Source organism: Vipera ursinii, assembly GCF_947247035.1.
Source record: "Vipera ursinii genome assembly, chromosome: 3".
Taxonomy (NCBI): domain Eukaryota; kingdom Metazoa; phylum Chordata; class Lepidosauria; order Squamata; family Viperidae; genus Vipera; species Vipera ursinii.
Window position 1 is genome coordinate 48,530,330 of NC_139516.1, and position 6,000 is coordinate 48,536,329.

The window sequence follows — 6,000 nt, forward strand, 5'->3', positions numbered from 1 at the left end:
CAATCTTTGTACTGTTGAGTATGAAAGTTATTAAATAATATGTATTTATTGCCACTTGCACAATTCAGTAGAGTCAGTACCAACTGTACATACATGCCTGTGTGACAATATTTGAAAGCCCATTTGCTGCATTCCATATGTTACACATTTGTAAGTAAACATTGCATGTACTCTTACAAAATCATCCTTTAAACGTTTAGAGAAAAGACCCCAGTATCTTTAAAACATTCCTATTTCCTGCTATATGATAGATATATTGCTTAACTTCCACAGAGCAGCTAAGCTGATTTATGTTTCATTTCTCCAGAGATGGCTCATGCCATTTTCCAATTTACCTTTTGGGTTTTTTTTCCTGACTTGTGAATATGCTTGCTCTCCAGATATTTGCAGTACTGCAAACTTCCTCCATACACATAATGCACATCCTCATATGGGAGAGACAAGTAAAAGATGTTCTTTGTACATATACAGAAAGTCCAATGTTCCAGCCTCTCTCTTGACTGGAAAAAAAATAAGAGTTTGCTGGACTGAAGCTGTAAAAGAATGAGGTTTAAGATTGGTTCCCACAATTCCAGATTAAAATTTGGGAATTCCAGGAAGCTGGAATAATGTAGGTAACTGAAGCAAGAAAAACAACTATTTCAAAAGTCCTGTCTTAATAGGTAAAAACAGTTGTGAATTGTGCTAGATTTAATTTCTGTTTCTCTATGTAGTGCTACTTTATTTTTTATGCATAAGCTAGAGGATTGTGTGTGATTTCAGCATTTACTCATTTCTTAAGAATGGAGACACTACAATATAATAATACTGTAGACTGGCATTAAATTACAACTTTTCCCGTTTGACAAGAATGCCATTTGTAGCAAGACCAGCACTACTTTATGGCCTGCCTAGAGCACTGTATTTTCTTTTGAAAATTTCCTTTCAATTTGTTAGCCTTATAATTTATCTTTGCCAGTACTATTTGCTTTTTACTGTTTAAAATTAAAAAGGGGTTTTACAGTACATGTTTTCTTTGTAATTACGAGATTGGTCTGTGTTTCAAAAGGGGTAAAAAGGATTGACTAAAAATTGACTAAAATTGGACTAGAAGACCTCCAAGGTTCCTTTCAACTATATTATTATTATTATAATTAGTCATACATCTCTGCAATACATGATCAAGAAGTTTTATTATTTTGCATTTTCTTACCTTAATTGCAGCACAATTTTCGTGACAACTCTTTCTCTCCTACTGGGATGATGGAAAATATACTAGGTGAGGTGCTACCTGGAAGATAGGTAGCATCAATATGAACTACTAAGCTACTCCTGCAAAACAGGAGTAGGGCCAGTGTGTAGGGCTTCTGAAAGCTTAAGGCCCCAAACCTTCCATCTCTGGTCTCTGTTGATTAGCTTCCATTTTCATATTGTAAATAAAAGATTCACCTCTCACATCAAAATTAAAGGTTGAATTTCCAGAAGAGTGATCAATTTTCTTGTTAACCCTTTTCTTTAAAAAATCAGCCTTCAGTTATATTACTATATGTTTTCCTGCTTATAGAGTGCTTTACAGATTTTAACATTGATGGTACACAAGCCAAACACATCCCTCTTGTATTAGCATAATTTTTTAGAATAGTTGTCCTGCTCAGCATATATTTAAAATCAACAGTTTTAAAGTATGAATATGAATGTTGATGATCGAGACTACCTACAAATGTGAACTCTGATCAGAACAAGATGAATTTGTGGTGAAGGAAAAGATTCGTCTCATTTTTTTTCATTGTCTACTCTTAATTCAATTTCAAATTTTGCACAAAGGCAGATAGATTCTGTAGTGTATATTGGATATAATGAAACACAATGGACTGATCTTGAGTCTTGGGTAGGTCCAGGAATTAGAAGAGGGCACGAATTTGTTTTAAAATACTACAAGAAGTTGACATTTTTTTAAAAAAAATTAAAAGTAGGGTAATGCCAACTCATGGGTTTATCCTGCATAGGATGTTTAAATGTTTCTTAATACAAGTAGTCCTCGACTTAACAACTATGCATTTAACAATGATTCAGAGTTGCAATGGCTGTAGAAAAAGTTACTTACAACCCATGCTCTAAGTTACAATCGTCACTCTACCCCCTCAGTCATATGATTGCAGTTTGGCCATTTGGCAACTGTCTTGTATTTATGACTGTCTTGAATATACAGACCCAGATCCATGTACAGGGAATTGGGATCAGAATTTCAATCCCTAAGTAATCTGGGTCTGTACATTCAACCTTATTTGTTGTTCATTAAATTTCCACTTCATTTCCCTAACAGGTGTTTCATCTCTAACAACTACATGGCAGGCAAGTACAAGATGAATTGTTTCATAAAGAAAATAACTGTGCCTAAAAACTCAGATAGGTGAGAATTTTATATGGTTTGCATATTTCTCTATAAATCGAATGAAAACTCCTGTTTAAAAATTAAAAGGTTGACAAAAGAGAACTCATAGTTCATGGATATCTTATTGGAAATACTTGCTTTTGTATTTTATCAGAACAAGTATAGCTTTAGAGAACACAAAATTCCTAGCTGTGCTTTAAAATGTGTGGTGAATGGATTATGTGACATTTTCCTTTTCTCTTCTTCACATTTGTTTGCTTTCAAAATTGTTTGCATTTAGGGTTGCAACCTGTCAGGAGGTCAAAGCCAGGCAATCAAAGCACACCTTCATTATCATACAGTCTTTCGATCAGGCAAATAAATTGTGCTATCATTATGATTCCTCTTGTTTTAAATGAAGCAATGGCCATGACTTTTACATAGTTTGTATCATGGGTGTGGTGCAGCAGGAAAAAGCTAAAACAAATAACTACCAAGTAGAACAGTGCAAAGAACTGAATTTAAATATGAAAAAAATCATTTAGTTTTCCACTGTAGGCAATGTAATGATTAATGCCACCCACAGAGAGGAAAATCTTTCTTATAGTTTAGTTACATTTTTTTCCTGGTGTGCAAGAGCCCAGATCATGAAGTTACTAATAACACCATCCTTCTCCAACTCCTATAATAAATGTTTATTACTTTACAAAAGCTAGTTTGTCATAAGTTTTATTAAAAAGTGCAGTGCATATTGTTTGCAGGAGAAACAAGAAACTAAATTCCTGTTTCCACTCAAATGGCAACTTTTTCTGCTCGGAGAACTATATATCAGGGTCTTTCCCAATTGCTAATGCCTAGAGCCCCTGTTCTGTAAGCCAGATAAAAGGAAACTTGAATCATTAAAAAAACCCCATTCTTCTGAATGACTTTGTTCCAGAAGACAACCCTAGATTTTCTGAAAATATAAGGTGTATTGTTGTGTTATTTCAGGATATATAGATAGGTGAAGATGATGCATATTAGATGTTCCACATCATTTTCAGCTATATGAAATATGTACATAGAAAATCCTTACATTTGGGGGAAAACTTTGTATTGTTTGTATTTGTATTATTCATATAAGAGCATTCAGATCATGAACATATATTGGGAATAATCTTTCCTTCTATCTTTTTGGGCATTAGAGCATTTTCCATATAATATGTCCAAAGTAGGATTTCAGCCTGGTCATTTGTACCTCAAGTGAACTCTGGGTTGATTTATTCAGTGATTCATTGGTTTGTTTTCTTGGTTGTCCACAATATTCCCAGGAGTCTTCTCCAACGTCATAGTTCAAAGGTGTCAATATTCTTCCTATCCTGTGTCTTTTGCTTCCATCGCATAGAGTATCATATAGGATACCATTGCTTGTGCTATTCTGATCTTTGTAGGCATAGATATATCACAGCATTTAAATATTTTTCCCAAAGCCTTCATGCCTGCTTTACCACACGCAATTGGGATATTTTCTAGGATTTAGGATTAGATCTAGGATCTAGGATTTCTAGGCTCCTGTGACAAAGGATAAATGAACAGCAATCAGAAACATTCCTGAGTAGAGCAATTTAATGATTTCAGATGTGTCCTGAAATGCTTTAATGCAAAAACTACATATAACCACAGCATTCAAATACTCTATGGCTTTTCAATCCTTACTTTTGGGTTACAACACACAAATATGCCAGGGTGATGTACAAAATGATTTGCAGTGGCACGGTGCATGTACTAAATCCAAGGTAATTCACAAGTGGTTTATTTTTGGCTGAAGAGTGATATTAAATCTTTTTTTTCTAAGTCAGAAAAAATGTATGGTCATTTGGGACAAGAACTATACAGGTAGTCCTTGGCTTGCAACCATTCATTTACAACGGCACTGAAAAAGACCATTTTCCACAGTTAACAACCATTGCAGCATCCCCATGGTCACGTGATCAAACATTTGGCCACTGGCAGGTATTTGTGTCGCTTACAGTGTCTTAGGGACACGGGATCACCTTCCGTGACCTTCTGCCAAGCAAAGTCAATGAGGAAGGCAGATTCGCTTAATAACTGTGTTACTAACTTGACACCTGCAGTGATTCATTTAACAACTGTGGCAAGACAGAACGTAAAGTGGGGCAAAACTCAATGACTGTCTTGCTTAGCAATGTAAATGTTGAGCTCAGTTGTGATCGTGCATCAAGGACTACCAGTAGTTTGAAACCATAATTTGTTCATTTGAAAATTCATTCAATTCATTCAGTTATGGCTATATCTGAATGCAGAGTCTTATTTTAGTGCTGGTTTATGTTCCATTCATTCTAGGCATTGGCAGCAATGAAAAGAACAATCTATGAGCAAGTCAGGATCACTTTTTTCTTCTCTTGATCCTGACTTGTTTTTTGATTAAGGCAAATCTTGACATTATACTATTTGATATGTGCCATTTCTGATCTATTAAATAAGCTAGTCTGAAATAAAGTGTCTTGTCTGTTTACTTAACATTATGTCCAAGTAAGAATTCAAATTGCCTCCAATCTGATAGCATTCTTCTGTATGGAAAATGTTACGCTTGCTAGCTTTATGCATTGTACTAATAAATTGTACTAATAGTCTTCCAAAACATCGTAATAATGATTATTATATCTTATATTGTGTAGGCTTTATTTTTTCCATAATTGATCCAAGCACAATAAGCAAAAGTCAGAACTAAACCATTAAGTTAAGTTGGTCATGAAATCCAAAAGTATGCATATTCATAATGTTAAGAGTTTCTATATAATTAGTTTATATTAAAAGGCATCATTCCAAGAAAAGAAACAGAGTACCAGGAGAAAAAAAACACCATTGCCTCATCCATTAAAACTATTCAAAATATCATAATTCTAAAAGTTTATATACTTTATAGATCATAACTGACCTAGACCAGCAAAATCTTCCCCATTATATTAAATAGTTCTTTGGATTCTAGCCTTGCTTAATTTATGTATCAGGCCATTCTTCCATTTGATAAATACTATAGCAACAAATGTATAACATAGTGCTGTTTTTGTTTATTTATGAACACTAGGAGTACAGCCAATTGTCCTCTTAGTCCTTAAATCAGCAGAAATATATGTCACACTGTATATGTTATCTTGGTGCTCTAACAGCCTATTGTAGCAGGTGATTCTGTCCTTGCAGTTTTAATATGGGACAAGTGAAGGAAAGAACTGTAGGCAGATAATCTTAAAGGAAAGTTTAGCTACCTGTTAAGTTGACCAACTAACAAGTTACAGGTGTGGAAGTATGGAATGAAATGACCTTCTTCCATGCTTATGATGAATCAACTGGGCTACTTTTGAATATGAGTGTAACCCTCTTTCCAAAGAATGGCAGACCCATTTTTATATATAGATTGACCACAGCCTTAAATAGAGACCAATTTCATGTCTTCAACCGTATCGTCAGTGAATCATGCTAGATTTTGTTTAGAGCAAAAATAATGTTGAGAGGATAAAGAAAATGCTCCCTTAAGACTAAAAATGTTAACTATTGCATTTAGCGATGGACTGAGAAAGAAACATATGCAATATTGTAAAAATATATCACATACAAATGGTTCCTAGGGCACACTCCTGCTGCAATATAGG